We start from the raw sequence: 21,274 nt of genomic DNA, 5'->3' as shown, positions 1-21,274 counted from the left end.
TAAGTAAGTTCTGTGATCTCCCTTTTCCAGAGGAAGGAACTGAGGCTGAAGTGGTTACATCCTTTGTCTCTTTTAACTAATGGGACAAGAACTCAAACCCAGGTCTGCTGGTTTCCTTTCCACTGCCCAGTGCTGAGTATGCAGGAAGCTTCAGAAGCACTGAGACTCAGTATGGGTTAAGCACATTCAAAATACTCAGGTAGTTGGCAATTTTCTTATAGCATTCTATTGATTAGCAAATACTTTCATCACAGATGAAACCACAATTTCATGCTGAGCCAACCCATCTTTAACGAACAGAGTCTGTGTGTGAAGGTGGGCAGTGGGGCTTGTACTAGTTTCTTTAGCTCTTGAAAAGAGTCCCCATGATGTCATATCGTTAAGACATATTATTGAATCAGAATGATTAAAATCAAATTGATATGATAAATGTAATTATATTTACTCTATCAAGATTCTATATAGTGAACCCCTGATCTAGCTTCCTCTGATAAGTGCTTATACTCAATGGATGGACGTCTCCCTGAAAAGGCTGCATTTCAAGCGTTTTACAGCAAATTAACGTGAGGAAGGAACTTGCACTAACGTTTCTCCTCTGCCTTCACTAAATGTTGTATTGAAAAGAACTCTTTCTTGTTCTGTTACAACAAAGTTATCCCACTGTGCTTATTTCTCAAAATGTGCTACTGATGATGTGTTTCACTATAATTTGCTTCTTATAATTCTTAGTATTGCTCTTAACCAATACTCATTCTTTCAATGCATCCTTCAGCCTGCTTCCAGTGTATGTGCTGATATCACTTCCTGAGCCTTTTGAGGATTCTGCAGTACAAATCGAGTTGATTCTCAGCTTTCTCCGTTTCTGGCTCAGGATTTCATCTTCTTGGCTCTGATAAATGATTTATCACTCCTCAATTCACTTTCCAGGTTGAAAATTTTTACTATTCTTATATCTTCATATGTTTATGAATTTTTAAAAAAATCCTTCTTGTGGTGTGTGACTCCAAAGACAGTTGGTAAAGATAAGACTACTATTGTGATAAATAAATCACAAAATCTCAGTGACTTATCACAATAGAAGTTCTCATTCACATAAAATCCAGTGGAGAAAGGGGATGCTAGGAGGGGGCTCTGCTGTACACAGACATTTGAGAACACATCCTGAAGGAGGCTGCAGTAAGGAACACAGGTAGGGTTTCCAGACTTAACAAATAAAAATACAAGAGGCTCAGGGCTGGTCCAGTGGCACAGTGGTTAAGTTCACATGCTCCACTTCGGCAGCCTGGGGTTCACAGGTTCGGATACTGGGCACGGACCTACACACCGCTCATCAAGCCATGCTGTGGGTGTTGTCCTATATACAAAGTAGAGGAAGATGGGCAACGGTGTTAGCTCAGGGCTAATCTTCTTCAGCAAAAAGAGGAGGATTGGAAATGGATGTTAGCTCAGAGCCGGTCTTCCTCACCAAAAAAAAAAAGAAAGAAAGAAAAGAAAAGAAAAAAAAATACAAGAGCTTCAGTTAAATTTGAACTGCAATAAATAACAAGTAATTTTTGTATAAATATTTCCCATGCAATATTTAAGTCACACTTCTACTAGAAGAAGTTTCCACTATTTGCCTAAAATTCAAATTTAACTGGGTGTCCTGTATTTTATCTGGCAACCCTAAAATATAGCCTCCAAAATTTTCCCGTAATGTCAATACCGAGCCACCAGATGAGGAGAAAGGGAGTAGAAAGTCATGTGGTTCCAGTTTGAGAGGAGCAGGGAGTAGCTGGTTCAGTCCTAGAAGCAGCATTCGTTACATGAACACCGTACCATGGCCACACATGAGATAGTTTGGTTGCCAATGTGTGCTGATGCTGTGCACATAAGAAAAGACAAGTGTACTGATGAGCAGCAAGTCAGTCTCTGCCATGCCAGTGGTCCATGATACATTCCTCCACAATGAGCAGTGCTCAGCAATATGGAATGGTGTTTAAAAGTAAAAGCATTGGAATCAAGGAGTTTGAGGGCTTTCAGTATATGAAAAATCACAGATGAAGGCATCTCAGCTGTCTACATAACCAGGTACAGAGGTAGCATGATTCAAAGTAGAAAACAAAGAGATTTATGACTTAAAATAAACCATCATTATATACTAGTAAAAGTTTTACAAGATGATTCGTCCTACAGCTAGGCTATAACTAAAATGAAAAACAATGCAATGGGAAATGCAAGACTATTTCTCAGAAACCCAGACATATATGTATATACGTAAAATGAGAGGATTATGTGGCTTGTGAAGAACATCACCTAAATGGCAGTTCCCTGCTAACGATAGTAGCACAAAGACACCCCGAAGCCTTCAAAAGTATGCGGTCCATGAACATATCTCAGAAAATTTCTCTAATAAGTACCACTAATTTCAATAGTTTTAACCAGGATTAAAATGATAAATGGCTGAGAAAAACTATACATTGTTGAAAAGGTACAAAACCCTATTGACATATTGCTTTAAGCAAATATGGATACCTGTTTAATATAGTAGAAACGTGTTTTAATGTGTTTCTTAGAATCACACATATTAGAAGTCAATCTTCTTGTATTAAATCTTTATTTTCAAAATTAATTCATGTCTCACGTATCACTGTTTATGTGGTGGTTTCTTATTAAAAAAATAGAAAAGAATTTTGAAAAGCAAAAAGCCTTGATGTGAGTATTTGTCGTGAAAATCCAATTCAAAAAAAGTGACATAAAAAATGTAAGAGCCTCTTTATTTCACAAAGACTTCCCTTCTTTTCTTGGTCCTTTTCTTGGTGTCTTCTAGACTTGGTAGCCATGACACAAGGAAATAGCACTGAAGTGACTGAATTCTTTCTTCTGGGATTTGATGCCCAGCACAAGTTGTAGTATGTCCTCTTCATTGTATTTCTAGTGAACTATGTGATCTCCGTGGTGGGTAATCCTGGAATGATCCTACTCATCAAGACAGATTCCAGACTTCAAACACCCATGTACTTTTTCCTACAACATTTGACTTTCGTTGACATCTGTTATACCTCTGCTATCACTCACAAGATGCTGCAAAACTTCATAGTAGAAAATAAATCAATATCATTTGGGGGCTGTGTCATACAATTATTGGTTTATGCAACATTTGCGACCAGTGACTGTTACCTCCTGGCTGCTATGGCAGTGGAGCGGTATGTAGCCATCTGCAACCCACTTCACTATCCCATAGTGATGTCTCGAAGAGCCTGCATCCAATTGGTAGCTGGTTCATACGTCATGGGCTCAATAAATGCTTCTGTACACACAGGTTTTACATTTTCCCTGTCCTTCTGCAAGTCTAATACCATCAATCACTTTTACTGTGATGTTCCCCCAATTCTCACTCTTTCATGTTCCAACATTGACATCAACATCATGCTACTTGTCATCTTTGTGGGATTTCACTTGATGTTCACTGTGTTGATCGTCATCTTTTCCTACCTTTATATCATAGCTGCCATCCTAAAGATGTCTTCCACTGCAGGAAGGAAAAAAGCCTTCTTCACATGTGCCTCCCACCTGACAACAGTCACCATTTTCAATGGCACCCTATCATACATGTACTTACAGCCTCATTCTAATAATTCCCAGGAGAATATGAAAATGGCCTCCATATTTTATAGCATTGTGATTCCCATGTTGAATCCCCTGACATACAGTTTGAGAAATAAGGAAGTAAAAGAAGCTCTAAAAGTGGTGGAGAAAAAGTTCTTCTAGATTGGACTGAAATTGTTGAAATTCGACACATCAAAGCATCCAGTAGAGATGTTAGACCACAACTGAATGCTTATGAAATAGGGAACCTGTTCACATCTTAAACCAATGCTTCTTCTTTCAATAGATAAGGTCTTAAAATGTAGGAAATATAGTAGGAACACCTACTGGGACTAAAAATATAACTTTACCAGGAGATTCTGATACTGCACTAGTTTGTAAAGCCACTGACTTCACCATATCAGGCTTAAGGGGGATTAAAGAACACTTCCTCCCTAAGGATAGTTGGAAAGATCCCTAATTACATAGGAAATGCTGTAACATCCTTGCTTCTGATTAATTCCCCTCCTTGTTTTCTCCTTAATTATTGTAAGATTCATCCTGCTAGCAGGAAGAGAGGAATGTCCCCAGCAATGCAAAAGCATGAAAGTGAGGAAGTAACTTGCTCAACATTGGATTCCCAACATCCAGCATTTTCTTAGCACATCATAATTGCTCAATAATTATTTGTTGAATCAACAAATGGACAAATGAAAGCATAAAATAAAAGACCTGAAATCCAGGCAGAGCACTCTCACATGAGTTGAAAGTGGTAAGGTGCAGTCCAGCACAGCTGTTTCTGGGTTGAAAAGTAAAACAGTCACCAAAGGAGATACACAGATGGGAAATAAGCATATGAAAAGACGCTCCAAAAATGTCATCAGGAAGATGCAAATTCAAACAACAGTGAGATACCACTACACACCTATTAGAATGGCCAAAATCCAGAACTCTGACAACACCAAACGCTGGCCACAATGTAGAACAACAAGAACTCTCATTCATTGCTACTGGGAATGCAAACAAGTACAGCCACTCTGGAAGATGGTTTGGCAGTTAGACATACTCTTACCATACAATCCAGCAATAACATTCCTTGGTATTTACCCAAAAGAGTTGAAAAGTTATGTCCACACCAAAACCTTCACACAGATGTTTATAGCAGCTTTATTCATAATTTCCAAAACTTGGAAGCAACCAAGATGTCCTTTCATAGGCAAATGGATAAATAAACTGTGATCCATCCAGATAATACAATATTATTCAGTGCTAAAAAGAAATGAGCTATCAAGCCATAAAAAGACATAGAGGAAACTTAAATGCATATTACTAAATGAAAGAAGCCAATCTTAAAAGGCTACATATTGTATGATTCCTTCCATATGGCATTCTCTAAAAGGCAAAACTGTGGAGACAGTAAAAAGATCAGTGGTTGCCAGGGGTAGGGAGTGACGAGGGATGAATAGGTGAAGCACAGAGGATTTTTAGGGCAGTGAAAATACTCTGTATGATACGATAATGATGTATACATGTCATTATACAATTGTCCAAACACATAGAATGTACAATACCAAAAGTGAACTGTAATATAAACTATAGAGTTTCGGTGATTATGATGGGTCAATGTAGGATCATCAATTGTAACAAATGTACTGCTCCATAGGACAATATTTATAATGAGGAAGACTATGCATGTATGGGGACTGGGGGTATATGGGAAATCTCTGTACCTTCTCCTCAATTTTGCTGTGAACCTAAAACAGCTCTAGAAAAATAAAGTCTTAATTTAAAAAAAAAAGTAAAAGAGCAGCCAGAACTTTGCCAGCTTTTTGGCAGAAACAACTGCCTGTAACAACATCAAGATAGTGTTAGTGGAAATAAACACACAGAATGAAATTTTAAAGTAAGTCTCTGTCGTGTTATCTGCAGAAGGATAGAATGAAAGAGCACAAAGGATATAAAAGAGCAGATCCTAAGTACCTTGACATTATTAGTTTTTTTTTATTGAGATCACATTGGTTTATAACATTGTATAAATTTCAGATGTACATCATTATATTTCACCTTCTGTATAGACTGCATCATGTTCAACACCAAAGTCTAATTGCCATCAGTCACCATACACATGTGCCCCATTACTCCTTTGGTCCTCCTCTTGTCCCCTTCCCCTCTGGTAACCACCAATCTATACTCCATATCTATGTGTTTGTTTGTTTGTTTATATTCCACACATGAGTGATGTCGTATAGTAATTGCCTTTCTCTGTCTGACTTATTTCCCTTAGCATAATACCCTCAAGGTCCATCCATGTTGTCACAAATGGCAAGATTTCACCTTCTTATGGCTCAGTAATATTCCATTCTATATATATAAAGCACATCTTCTTTCTCCATTCATTCCTTAATGGACACTTAGGTTGCTTGCAAGTCTTTGCTATAATGAATAATGCTGCAATGAACATAGGGGTGCATATATCTTTTTGAATTGGTGATTTCATGTTCTTTGGATAAATATCCAGAAGTGGGATAGCTGGATTATATGGTAGTTCTAATTTTATTATTTGAGGAATCTCCATACTGTTTTACATAGTGGCTGCACCAATTTACACTTGTTATTTCTTGTCTTTTTAATGATAGACATTCTGACAGGTGTGAGGTGATATCTCATTGTGGTTTTGATTTGCATTTCCCTAATAGTGATGTTGAACATCTTTTCATGTGCCTATTGGCCATCTGTATATCTTCTTTAGAAAAAAGTCTGTTCATATCTATGGACAGCTAATTTTCAACAAAGGATCAAAGAACATACAATGGAAAAAGGAAAGTCTCTTCAATAAATGGTGTTGGGAAAACTAGACAGCCACACGTGAAAAAATGAAAGTAGACCATTATCTTACACCATACACAATTATTAACTCAAAATGGATTAAAGACTTGAATGTAAGACCTGAAACAATAAAACTCCTAGAAGAAAACAGGTAGTATGCTCTTTGACATTGGTCTTAGACTCTTAGCAAATCTTTTGGAATACCATGTATTCTCAGGCAAGAGAAACAAAAGAAAAAGTTTAAAAATGGGACTACATCAAACTAAAAAGTGTTTCCACGGCAAAGGAAACCATCAACAAAATGAAAAGACAACCCATCAATTGGGAGAAGATATTTGCAAATCATATGTCCGATAGGGGTTAATATCAAAAATATACAAAGAACTCATACAACTCAACAACAAAAAATCACACAACCCAATGAAAAAATGGTCAGAGGTTATTAATTTCTTAACACACATTTTGTGGAATAAATATGTGAAACTATTTTAGTAACTTAAGCAAGTTATCAGAGATCTCACTCCAAAAACTAACTGGTTTTGTCTTTTTTGTTATTTTTGATGAAGAATTGGATTTTTATGTTGTTGTTTTTATTACTGATTTTGTTTTTGTTTTTGAGGTCAGAAGTGTGTGTGTCACAGAAGACACATGGAGACAATTATTTAATAACATGGGGAACTATGAACAGTAAGGAGAGCAGAGTTGTCATTTCACCCAGAGAAGCAGTGGGCAATTCTAACAGTGATGTGTGGATGGCATCTTTATCATTCCCTTACAGGCAAATCACACATTTCATGGATTAATCTTAGATACTTGATATTATTCTTTGTATAGATAACTGATTAATGATGTTAAGAAAGAGGTCAGACTACTGCCAAGGATATTCAAGCTAAGGGGCAGAATATAATGGTTACCCACCACCACAGTGAAAGGGGAGGTGATTTAGTGGGGACAGTAAACATAAAAGTATCTCAGAAGCACTCCAGGTGGAGTGGAAAGAGATTAAAATGGTGTCACTCTCTGAAACTTAGAATAAAGCCAAAGTGGGGGCCTACATCATGTCCCCATTTAATTCACCAGTCCAGGCCCTGCAAAAACCAAACAAATTATGGCAGATGATGGACTACCACAAAGTTAGCCAAATGTTAGCACTGATCTCAGCTGCTGTGCCAGATGTGCCATTGTTACCAAAACAGACAAACAGCCTCTAGCACTATGTACTGGCACTGATTTGGAAATGCATTCTCTTCAACACTTACCAGGAAGCAAGATCAGAGGAAAGGCACATTCTCTTGGCATAGATATAAGTATACATTCCCAATCTTTCCCCAAGGCTGTGTTAACTCTCCTCAGCAACAGTATAGCCTATACGATCTTGACCATCTGGAAACCTGTAGAACATCACTCTGGTCCACTACAGGAATGACATCATTGGACCTGAGGAACAGGAAGTGACAAGTACTCTGTGATAATTTGTTACAGCAGCAATAGGAATAGGAAACTAATACAATATCCATGAAAAAAAATGCACTGTGACATGTACAATAAAGTTTATAACAACATTGTACAGAGTAAAAAAAACTGGAAACAACTCAAATGTCCATTGGCAGGATATGTTAGTCTGTCCTCTAAAAGTAGACACCAAGATGGGATTACTCATGAAAAAATTTTATTAGGGGAATGCCTGTGTAAAAGGAAATAGGGAGGGCCCTGGGAACGGCTGAGAGTGATGTGAGACCAAGATGCAAGTCTGACTCCAAGTGAAGGAGAGAAGGAGAGAAAGTTGGATAGAAGCATCCTAGACTGTCATGAAGTATAAAGAAGATTCAGCAAATACCCTCAATGTCCATCTATGTTGTCACAAATGGCTGGATTTCATTGTTTCTTATGGCTGAGTAGTATTCCATTGTGTATATATACCACATCTTCTTTATCCATTTGTCTCTTGATGGGCACTTAGGTTGCTTCCAAATCTTGGCTATTGTGAATAATGCTGCAATGAACACAGGAGTGCATGTATCTTTATACAATGTTGTTTTCAAGTTCTTTGGATAAATACCCAGCAGTGGAATAGCTGGGTCATATAGTAGTTCTACACTTAATTTTTTGAGGAATCTCCGTACTGTTTTCCATAGTGGCTGTACCAGCTTGCACTCCCACCAGCAGTGTATGAGAGTTCCCTTTTCTCCACATCCTCTCCAACACATGTTGTTTCCTCTCCTGTTAATTATAGTCATTCTGACTACTCAGCCATAAGAAACGATGAAATCCAGCCATTTGTGACAACATGGATGGACATTGAGGGTATTATGCAAAGTGAAATAAGTCAGAGGGAGAAGGTCAAATACCATATGATTTCCCTCATTAAGTAGTAGATAATAACAACAACAAACAAACACATAGAGACAGAGATTGGATTGGTGGTTACCAGAGGGGAAGTGGGGAGGGAGGAGGGCGAAAGGGATAATTCGGCACAAGTGTGTGGTGATGGGTTGTAATTAGTATTGGGGTGGTGAACATAATGTAATCTATGAAGAAATAGAAATATAATGATGTACACCTGAAATTTATACAATGTTATAAACCAATGTTACTGCAATAAACAAAAAATTAAAAAAAAAAAAGAAGATTCATCAAGCTTTTCAGAAGTTCTTGAGCCAAAATGGGCTGACAAAGGAGTCCCGTGTCTCCCAGGAATGGGTCTGCCTTAGAATCCCTGCCATATCAGTAATTCGCAGGGAGCAGCACATGGGAGGTGTGCCCTCAGTGAAACTACTATGATGAATTTCAAAATGAGCAGCTGAGACACCTAGTCATTTATACTCCCTGTAGGTGGAGGTCTAGAAGTGCATTCACTTGGCTGCTACACAGGAGAATGGATAAATTAATTAGATTGTAATCACTTGATGGAATATTATGCAGCAGTTAAAATGAAAGTGCTAAAGCTACCTCAACACAATGGTAGGTTTTAGTAATATCAAGAGAAAATAAATGTCCCAGAAGAAAAGAGAATAAAATTTTTAAGCTCAATAACAGGCAAACCAGATAACATATTGTGTGTGTGTGTGTGTGTGTGTATGCATGCACACATGCTCAAAACTAGAAATCAAAAATATAAGGGGGTGGCCCAGTGGCGTAGCAGTTAAGTTCGCATGCTCCGCTTTGGCAGCTCAGGGTTCACTGGTTTGGATCCTAGGCATGGAAGGCCGCACCGCTTGTCAAGCCATGCAGTGCCAGCATCCCGTATAAAGTAGAGGAAAATGAGCACGGATGTTAGCCCTCAGCAGATCTTTCTCAGCAAAAAAGAGGAGGATTGGTATCAGATGTTAGCTCAGGGCTGATCTTCCTCACACACAAAAAAACATATATGTATAACAGGAACAATACACGAAACATTCACATTTGGGACTTGAGATAAGGATGAGGGTAGACAGGTGCATGGGACAGGGAAGGAGTACATTGGTAAGTATAAGTAATAAATAATATTTGAGTCCTTGGACTGGGTGGCGCATTTCATAAATTACTGTGTAATTAATACTAAATAAGGCCATGCATGGACCAATGGTGACAATGGGTCATGATGTATGGTTGTGACTAATCCAATTCTGTGCACCTTAAGTGGTATAATGGGAATTTAATTATTAATTAAAATAAAATTTCAGAAGGTTCAGACAGATGAGTGGTTTCTAAGAACCTGTTCTTTTTACACAAAGTAAGCCTTGACATTACTTTTAACATCCTCGGGAGGAGTGTGGACTCACTTAACCTGAGCTGTCACATCCAGAATCACGTCATTCAAGAGTCAATATAGGAAAAGGTAACTCTTTGGGAGACCAGCCCTACCCCACAACAAAGACAAAAATAGACGTTCCCTTAAGTAAAATTGTATTAAATTTCGTTTTAAGTGGTAGAATGTTAGGCTGGAAATATTGAACCTAAAAGCTAACACATATTCAAATTTTGCATCTAGACACCATCAACTTTAATATCTAAAGAGTTCAGTATCACACAAAATGCCAGCTCTATGTCTTCCCTTGACAAATTTTGGCCATTTTCCTCTGGTAAGGCAGGAAGAGGACAATTCAAGATTGACCTCACACTAATGTTTTATAGGCACAGGACAAGGATATAGGGGACAATAGGTCACACATTTTGCAGCAATCTTTTAGGTGCTCAAAACTGACCCTCTGTTGGGTTATCTCCTACCCTGGGGAGCAGGGTTAGGGGTTCTGTCAGAATTATTAGCAGTTGAGTTATGTAAGTATATAATGCAACTCTCTGAAAAGAAGTGTGAAGGTTAATTTTATGTGTCAGCTTGACTGGGCTAAGGGATGCCTAGATAGCTGGTAAAACATTATTTCTGGATGTGTCTGTGAGGGTTTTTTATGGTACAGAAAAAATAAGCGTGTGCCAGTTGCATACATAAACAGATAGTGTAGGAATGGATTAGAGAAGGAAAATAATTCCTGGTGTCAAGATGGCTGTGTAGGTGGACTCTAAACTCACCTCCTCCCACAGACACAGCAAATTTACAACTACTCTTGGAACAATTATCCCTGAGAGAGAACTGAAAACTGGATAGCAATTATTTGCCACAATAAGCAGCTTTTGGACTCAGCACAATCAAGATGAGTGTCATAATATCTGGCTTTGCTTGCGCTTAACAACAACAGGGAATACCCCAGAAAAGCTATCAGACATAAGGGAAAGAAAAGCCTGCTCTTAAAGGGCCCATGCACAAATTCTCTCATTTCAGAAAACAACCTAAAATCACCAGAAAGAAAGGGGCACAGTCCTTTGGTGAAAAAAGACTCACTTTATAGGCTCTGTGTGCATCTAGGTGAGAGGTGAGACCTCTTCAGGCACTGAGACATTGGCAGCAGCGATTAGTGTGACGTAGTACAGGCATGCTGACATAGACACTGGCAGACGCCATTGGATTTCTTCCCCTGGCCTATTAGTGCAGGGGTCTAGCCCACCCACTAGAACACCAATTTAATCCAGGTCAGCCAGGGCAGGCAGTCCACCCCGGGACTGGCCCCACCCAACAGCAAGCCCTCAGGCAACTTGTGGGCCCACATAGGCAGGGCGTGTGGGAACTCCACAGCAGAGTGAGTGGGTCTGCCTCTGTGGGACAAGGCATGTATGAGGGCAGGGCATGTGCAAGAGGCGGGCCTGCATTAGTAGAGTGTGTGGGGCCTCTACAGTGGGGCGATTGGGTCCACTTCAGTAGATTGGGGTGGGCACATGGGGCAAGACCATGTTGATGGGGTGTGTGGGCCTGCAGGTGGTGGGGCTTGTCACCTGCAGCAGACTTGTGCTTCTCAAATAGCCACATAGGGGATCGGCCCCACCTTACAAAGCCTGAAACAATTGGGTGCTCCCATGCCTGGAGCCAGCCCCACTCAGCTGCAACCTTGAGACAGCTGACAATAGGCTTGCATGCCAGAGGGCTGCAGCAATTGTAAGCCCTTCAGCCTAGCAACCAGCCACGCTGGGGGCCTATTCACTTAACAGGAAAACTGCAACAGGAATGCGCTATTAGACATTGAAGCCAACTGTGCTGGGGCTCCCCATGCCCAATACAGCAACTGAAGGGACCATAGCAGCCACACGCAGCTGAGCATTACAACCAGCTGGCCAGAGGGACGGCCTAGCTTCCCCATGCACCTGTAGCGAGGACAACCCTTCCACAACAGGACACATATAGCCCACACATGGGTCACTCCTGGAACATAATAAAATAAAAGTTCCAATGGCATTTTTCACAGAAATAGAACAAAGAATTCTAAAATTTATATGGAACAACAAAAGACCCCGAAGAGCCAAAGCAATCCTGACAAAAAAGAACAAAGCTGGAGGTATCACACTCCCTGATTTCAAAATATACTACAAAGCTATAGTAATCAAAACAGCATGGTACTGGCACAAAAACAGACACACAGATCAACGGAACAGGATCAAGAGCCCAGAAATAAACCCATGTATCTCTGGACAGCTAATTTTCAACACAGGGGCCAAGAACATACAATGAAGAAAGGAAAGTCTCTTCAATAAATAGTGTTGGGAAAACTGGACAGCCACATGCAAAAAAATGAAAGTAGACCATTATCTTACACCATACACAAAATTAACTCAAAATGGGTTAAAGACTTGAACTTAAGACCTGAAACCATAAAACTCCTAGAAGAAAACATAGGCAGTATGCTCTTTGACATCAGTCTTAGCAGCATATTTTCAAGTACCATATCTGACCAGGCAAGGGAAACAATAGAAAAAATAAACAAATGGGACTACATCAAACTAAAAAGCTTCTGCACAGCAAAAGAAACCATCAACAAAATGAAAAGACAACCTCACAATTGGGAAAAGATATTCGAAACCATATGTCTGATAAGGGGTTAATATCCAAAATATATAAAGAACTCATACATCTCAAGAACAAAAAAACTAACAACCCAACTGAAAAAATGCACAAAAGATCTCAACAGACACTCCTCCAAAGAAGATATACAGATGGCCAACAGGCACACAAAAAGATGCTCAATATCACTAATTATTAGGGAAATACAAATCAAAACTATAATGAGATATCACCTCACACCTGTCAGAATGGCTGTAATTAACAAGACAAGAACTAACAAGTGTTGGAGAGGTTATGGAGAGAATGGAACTCTCATACACTGCTGGTAAGAGTGCAAACTGGTGCAGCCACCATGGAAAACACTATGGAGATCTCTCAAAAAATTAAGAATAGAATTACCATGTGATCCAGCTATTCCATTGCTGGGATTTATCCAAAGAACATGAAAACATGAATGTGTAAATATATATGCGCCCGTATGTTCATTGCAGCATTATTCACAATATCCAAGACTTGGAAGCAACCTACATGCCCATCAAGGGATGAGTGGATAAAGAAGATGTGGTATATATACACAATGCAATACTACTCAGCCATAAAAAAGATGAAATCCTGCCATTTGCGACATTGATGGATCTAGTGGGTATTATGCTAAGCGAAATAAGTCAGAGGGAGAAAGTCAACTACCATATGATCTCACTCATAAATAGAAGATTAAAACAACAACAAACAAACACATAGAGACAGAGATTGGATTGGTGGTTACCAGAAGGGGGGAGGGAGGAGGGTGCAAGGGGCGATTAGGCACATGTGTATAGTGATGGATGTTAATTAGTCTTTGGGTGGTGAACATGATGTAATCTACATGGAGATCAAAATATAATGATGTACATCTGAAATTTATATAATGTTATAAACTAATGTTACCTCAATAAAGAAAAGTAAGGAAACATATGATCAAATCAGAATAACCAATTACAGGGTATTAATCATACAATTTAACACATGATTTTTCTTCTAGCTAGGCAGTAATAAAAACAAAGTGAAAGGGGAGATACCAATATGGGGTATATTCATCAAAATATTAAACTATATGAGAGATCTAAAGACCTAAGTAAAGCAACAGCTAAATGGGAGATTCTTGAAAGAGATGTTGATGAAAAAGGAAAAAAAACAAAAAAAGCTCTTGAAACCCCAAAACGTTTTAGAAATATTAACAGACCTGGGGAAACAGCTCACTTCTGCTACCAACTTTAATAGATGAGACTAGGATTAATTGAAGAGTGACTTAGAAGAGCTACATATTTGTGAAAAGGGTAAACAATGAGCTTAGACATTACTTTATGCCACCAACTTCAGATATTTTAATACAATCTTATTCTATAGAAATAATTTAACAGAAACACAAATTTAAAACAATGAAATATCACTAAACGCGTATGAGAATGGCTAAAACTTTTTAAAGGTGACAACAATAAATGCAGAATAATGAGATTACTCATATATTGCTGTGGGAATGTAAATTGGTATAGCCACTCCGGAAAACAGTTTGGCAGTTTCTTTAAAAGATAAACATGAAACTCCATATGACCCAGTAATTGCACATCTGGGCATTTATCCCAGAGAAATGAAGACTTATCTTCATACAAAAACCTGTATATGAATATTCAGAGCAGCTTTATTTGTAATGGATAAAACTAGAAGCAGTCCTGATGTCTTTCAAGGTTAATGGTTAGACCAACTGTGGTACGTACATACCATGGCATACTACTCAACGATAAAATTGAATGAGCTATTGATACACACAACTTGGATGAATCTCCAGGGAATTATGTTGAATGAAAATGCCAATCCCAAAAGGTTACATACTGCATGATTTCATTTATATAATATATTCAAAATGACAACATTTTAAATTAGAGGACAGATCAGTGGTTGCCCGGGGTTAGGGGTGGAGTGAGGAAGGGGTAAGGGAGGAGGGACAAGACAGGGTGGGAGTGGTTACAAAAGAGCAACACAAGGGATCCTTGTGTCTTGGAAATTGTTCAGTATCTTGACTGTGGTCAAGATAGTTTAATGTTTCACATTGTTTATAAATGTAAATATTTCACATAGTTTAATATTTTGCTGAATATACCCCATTTGTATTTCCCATTTTACTTTGTTGTTATTATTATTGTCTAGCTAGAAGAAAAATTGCATAGTAAACTGTATGATTAATACCCTATAATTGCTTATTTTGATTTGATCATATGTTTCCTTATTTTTCTACTTCTAAGAACCTACGTGGGTCGTAAATTTTATAGAACTGAATACAAACACATGCAAATGAGTAGAACTGGGGAAATTTGAGTGAGATCAGTGGATTGCATCAAGGTCGATATCCTGGGTGTGATATTATACTATCGTCTTGCAAGATGTTACCATTGAGGATGTATTCATTTTCTGTTGCTGCTGTAACAAATTACCACAAATTTAGTGGCTTAAAACAACACAAATTTGTTATCTTACAGTTTTGGAAGTCAGGAGTCCAAAATGGGTCTCTAGATCAAGGTGTCAGCAAGGTTGGGTTCCTTTCTGGGGATTCTAGGGGAGAATCCAATTCCTTGATTTTTTCACCTTATAGAAACCAACTGTATTCCTTGGCCGATACCCACTTCTCCATGTTCAAAGCCAGCATCATAGCATCTTCAAATCTCTCTCTGACTCTCCCTCTTCCACTTATAAAGACTCTTGTGATTACGTTCGGTCCACCAGGAAAATCTAGGCTTGTCTTCCCATCTCAAGGTCAGCTGATTAGCAACCTTAATTCCATCTGCAACCTTATTTCTTCTTTCCCATATAACCTAACATAGTCACAGGTTCCAGAGATTAGGGTGTGGACACCTGTCAACTCAGACTGCTTTAACAAAGTACCAAAGAATGGATAGCTTATAAACAACAAATTTATTTCCCACAGTTCTGGAGGCTGGAAGTCCAAGATCAGAGTGCCAGCATAGTCGAATCCTGTTGAGAGCTCTTTTCCAGGTTGCAGACACCTAGTTCTCATTGTATCCTCACATCGAAGAGAGCAGAGTGAAAGCAAGATTTATTTAATAGGCAAGCACTTATAAGGGCATTAATCCCATTCAGGAGGTCTCCACCCTCCTGACACTATCTAATCTCAATTACCTTTCAAAGGCCCCACCTCCTAATACCATCACATTGAGGGTTAGGATCTCAACACATGAATTTGGGGGAACACAAATATTCAGTACATAGCAATATCTTCGGACAACTACTACTCTGCCTATCACAGGAGGAAACTAGGAAAAGTGTACAGGGAATCTCTATATTGTTTCTTACAACTGCACATGAATCTATAATCATCTCAATAAAAATTCTATTTAAAAATACATTTAGTGAAAACGTTTGTTAATCTATCCTGTGGTTAACTTTATTTTCAACTGTGTTGATAATCATCTTCTCATACACACATATCGTCCAGCATCCTGAGCTTGCCCTCTGCGATAGGAGAAGAAAAAGGACTTCCCCCACAGATGTCTTCAACCTAACAGCTCTCACCATTTTCTCTGAGGCTCTCTCTTACCTGTACTTAGAGCCCGGATCTGCCAAGTCTCAAGAGCAGCAGCCACATTTTGTGCATTATCATTCTCATGTTAAACCTCCTTATTTAAGGTCTATGAAATAAGGAAGGAAAAGAAACTCTACAGTCTTTAAGGAATAAGTCCTTCTTGCTTGGGCATAAACTACTAACACTAAGTGTCAGATGTATCAAAGTGGTAAGTGCTCTCCGACACTTGCTGATATCACGTTGGCCAAAGAAAATCACATGGCCGACCCCAGACTCAAGACGTTGGAGTAATAGACTCCACCACTTGATAGAAGGATTTGCAACATCAATATCACAACACTATGGATGCGTGGCAGGAAAGAAATTGTGGCCATTTTTATAACCATCCACAGCATATTCCTGCCCACACTAAATTGTTTTTTTAGCTGACACCCTGATCAGGATGTAATTCATCAGTCCAGAAGTGTATATATGAGAAACATTTAATCTCTGTAAATACAATGATAATATACATTTTGCTCATTATTATATCCTCCATGAATATATTAGGTGCTCATTAAACAGTTGTTGAACAAATGAATAAAGAACGCACACACAAAACTTGGCTGTGGACAGTAAAATGAGAAAGAATGCCTACCTACAGCCCAACACAGCTCACTCTTCTGTGGCAGCCTGTGTTTTTTAAGGACTTATTGGGTCTAGCGACTGTCTCTAAAACATTACGATAGAGGCTCAAATCTTCAAACAAAATTTGAAGTCAATGGTTAGCAAAGATGACTAACTTTATAAAAAATATTAGTCTAAACCATGATGGAAGAAAACACGGCATCACACCCAAAACAGTTTGGACAAAGAATGGCATGGAGAAGAGAATATCTATAGAAACTGAAAGATAAAGAATTTATTCACAACAATTTATTCACACACATGGAAGTGTGTATTCACTAGCAGTGGCAAAATATACTTGTCTATCCACTGTCTATTCTCCTAATATTCCTTCCTGAAAGGACTATTTTGTGTGGAAAGTGATGAGGTTGGATAAATAGGTACTTTACTTCTCAACTTCCATTGTAGCTAGGGTGGTTTGTGTCTTAGTTTGCATTCCTAAGATATGGCCTTGAGTAAAGGTAATGTATGAGGGAGTGTGTAATGAAGAATTAACCTTACCTAAAGAAATGTGTGGCCTTTATCCTCAGCTACTGGGAGGTGATCTCGAAGCCCCTGGAATGCTCTCCCTAATAGCAGTGTCTTTGTTTGCCTGGAGGCTTTGGCCACTGGTCAGTCTAACGGTGTGATTTACGATGGGGCTTTGGGACATGCCATGTCAGTTCCAACCTTCAGAGGAACTGGAGACTAAAGGTATTATCCTGAACCTCCAGGAGGCCTTGGGAACTACAGATCAGCCACATGCACAACATGTCATAGACCCCACAAGACACTCTGGCCACCAAAGGCTCAGGTGAGCTTCCCAAGTTGGCCATACTCCATGTGTATTGCCTCAAGTTGATGCCAGGAGGGTAACACATTCCCGAGAACAACAGAAAATTCAAGTTTGGAACCCTCACAGGTTTTGCCCTAAGTATCTCTTCCTTTGACTGGTTCTAATTTACATCCTTTCACTGTAATAAAAAACTATATGTATAGTGCTTTCCTGTGTTCTGTGAGTTATTCTAGTGAACTATCAAAGCTGAAGGTGATTTTAGAAACTCCCAAATATGTAGCCAGCTATTCAGAAGTGAGAGTGTCCTGGGGACCACCAAATTTGTGGCTGGTGTCTGAAGTGAAAGCAGCCTTGTGGGGAATGTTTTATCGGACTGTGCAGTTTGCTAAACTCATTGAAGAGTGTCAGAGCCAGCAGCAGACAGATGGAGGAGAAGACTGAGATATAGAAGGAGAAAAGCCAGGAAAGGGTGAATTACTCAGCTGATGTACATCCTGGGAAACAGGAACTCACTCCCACAGGGAAATCTGATGAACTATGTAGAATTCCCACAGAATCATCCCTCTAAAGGACAGGAGGCTAAAATATTTATTCAACCCCTCTCCCCTATTAGTTGAGGGCTCCTCAAGTCTGCTAACATTCCCACACATCTGTGCCAACCCTGCTAAGTGATCTTCTATGATCTCAGAGGTATTCCTGAGGCAGAGAAGCAGAGATATCATAGAATATGGGCCACTAGTAGCATAGACATAGCTATCTATCACAGAAGAACTGAAATCAAGTAGCTGAGGAGACGCAAAAGAGGGAGATTTCTGCTCTCCATGAAACACAGGTCTAGCAAATGAAATGTAAGTTCTAGTCTGTTGGGGGATTTGGGAATGCTTTTACGTTCCTGATCAAGGTTTATATGTGGTTGTCACCCTGCCCTCCCCGCAGCCTTTATCCTGCTTTGAACAGGAAGGTGATACCTAGAGCTATAGTAGACATTAGACAATGAAGCAACCAACATATGGGAAAGAACACACAAATCATGAATGTTTGGCCTCCAAACTATTGATAAGAAGGGAAAATAAGTCCTTGTGTTTGTGAGCTAAAGTAAATAGTGTTTTCTTCTACTAGCAGTTGAACATATTCCTAACTGAGACACTGGTCATGCAATAACTAATGTTGAATGTCAATTCACCAGCCTTTGACAATAAGTCTCCTTCATAGGTATGCTTGTTAATCACAGCGAATCTACAGACTCATTGAATCTAGCTTTCTCCTTTCAGACTTATTAAATGAAAGGTTTAACCCTAGCACCTTTATAGCCAAACTCAAAGTCTCTTATTCCACTGATTTTTACCTGAAATGTTCTGATGTTATAAAGAGCAAAAGTTGTCTTTATTTGGTGCTGATTTTTAAAATATATAAACTTTAAGAAAAAAAGAAAGATGAAATCAAGAGTAAATTTTCTCTTTAAATAAGTGAACAATGATCACTGTGATAATATAAAATGTGTTCAAATAATAGTAACTCTATTTGTCACATGAGGGACCATATGCCCTTAAATTTAGATTAGCTTTGAATTTCTTTTTTTCAGAAAGTCATATTTTTTGCTGATTATGGTGACAAGGATAGTTATCTAGACCAAAACACAGATTCTTAGACATAAGAAAGATACTCAACCAGATTCATAACAAAGGGAAAAAAAGCGCAATTATTCTATAGCAAGCTAACTCTAAAAAAATACCCATGAAATCCCTAATGATAATAACATGAAAATAAAACCAGTTCTCTCTAGAAAGCTTAACTATCCTTCAGCAGAGAATAACTAATCAATGTTGTTTTTTCCAATTCCATCACAGCCCCTGGAACCTCAGATTCTCAAGGGAGCAAGTGTTGATCCCTCAGGCCCCAGCCATAAAATCCTCAATTGGAAGGAACCACACAGAGAGACCGTGGTGGGCAATCAGCCTGCACCAATTGCAGAAAGAGAATCTGGAGGCAACTCTGGGGTAAGTGAAATAAAGCAAATCCCATTTTTCAACATCAGCCATGGATCATCCCAGGGTGTGCAGGAGACAGTGGAGAAAAAGGGTCAGAGCCAACATTCTAGTGAGTTTCACCCCCAAAACAGAAATCAGTTCATCTTGTGACTTAACAGAAATGGAGTAAGGAAACAGAATTGGGCTGAATGTTGCCTGAGAAGAATATGAATCAGCAAATGATTGCATAATTGAATGAATGAATGAATCAGTATTATATGTTTTTAATGTATAATTTACATGTGTTATTATGACCTTTGGTGAGCTCCCGTTCAATGCCTAGCCCTGTGCCGGGAAGTTTACACAAATCAGCTCACTTGAACTTCACATCACTACTGGACAAGTTTTACTTCTTTCTCCTCCTCTTCCTTTTTAAAACAATTAAGTTATGTTAAAAAGCTTTATCTTATAAATTTAAAGATTTCTCTCTCCCCCCACTCCCATGCCCAAGGATAGACCGTAAAAGTTTGGTGTGAATCCTTCCTGAGCTTTTCCATGGACAAATAAAGAAAATGAGAAAAAGAGACAGTGGGAGTGAAAAAGTTTTATTTTTAAAAGGGTCCACACTCTACATATTATTCTGCAACTTGCTTTATTCATTTGACAATCTGACATAATCACCTTTCCATAAAATAAATATACTATTTATCTCATTCCTTTTGGGCTGCATGTTGATCCATAGTATGAATCTACTCTGATTTATTTAACCCTATTTCCAAATTTTTGCTACTATAAATAATGTTACGGTAAAAATCATGACATTGTAAGTAGTTCTGTGACCCCATTTTATAGAGGATGGAACTGAGGCTAACAGGAGTTACATCTTTTGTCTCTATGTAGTGGTGGGGCCAGAATTCAAACCCAAGTCAGCCTGTTTTTTGGTTGTTTTTTTTTTCCCACTGCAGAGTGCTGAATATAAATGAAGCTTCAGAAGCACTGGGACTCAGCATAGGTTAAGCATGTTCAAAATACTCAGGTAATTGGCTATCATCTTCGTAGTATACATTTGATAAGCAAATACCCTCATCATCATAGATGAAACAAAGAATTTAATACTGAGTCAACCCACGGATAACTAGAGATTCCATGTGGGTATGGGTGTGTGTGTATGTCTTATTCTAGTTTCCATAGCTCTTGAAAAGTGTCCCCCATAATATCATACATTTTATTTGAATTCAAAATGATTAAATTGATATGGTAAATGTCATTACTCTATCAAGATTGCAGTTCAAGTGGACTCATGACCAATTCTAACTTCCTCTGATAAGTGCCTTTACCCACTGGATGGAAACCTCCTTGAAAGGGCTGCATTTCATCTATTTTACAGCAAATTTGCCTGAAAAGGCAACTTATACATTATTGTCACTTAGCCGTCACTAAATGTTCAATTGAAGAGCATCGTTTCTTGTTCCATCACTACAGACTTATCCCACTCTGTTTATTTCTCAAGATATTTGAAAGACCCAGAATGTTCA

The 21,274-nt window shown here is 38.7% G+C and overlaps 1 pseudogene; it reads left to right on the top strand.

Moving 5' to 3' along the window:
• The first annotated feature begins 2,820 nt into the window (after positions 1-2,820).
• On the top strand, positions 2,821-3,750 carry LOC106800094 (olfactory receptor 5AK2-like; annotated as a pseudogene).
• Positions 3,751-21,274: the final 17,524 nt, after the last annotated feature.

The sequence above is a fragment of the Ceratotherium simum genome, chromosome 34 (genome assembly GCF_057802395.1).
Source record: "Ceratotherium simum simum isolate JZ-2026a chromosome 34, ASM5780239v1, whole genome shotgun sequence".
NCBI lineage: Eukaryota > Metazoa > Chordata > Mammalia > Perissodactyla > Rhinocerotidae > Ceratotherium > Ceratotherium simum.
Note: the sequence above shows the minus strand (reverse complement) of the source record. Positions and strands in the feature narration are given on the sequence as shown.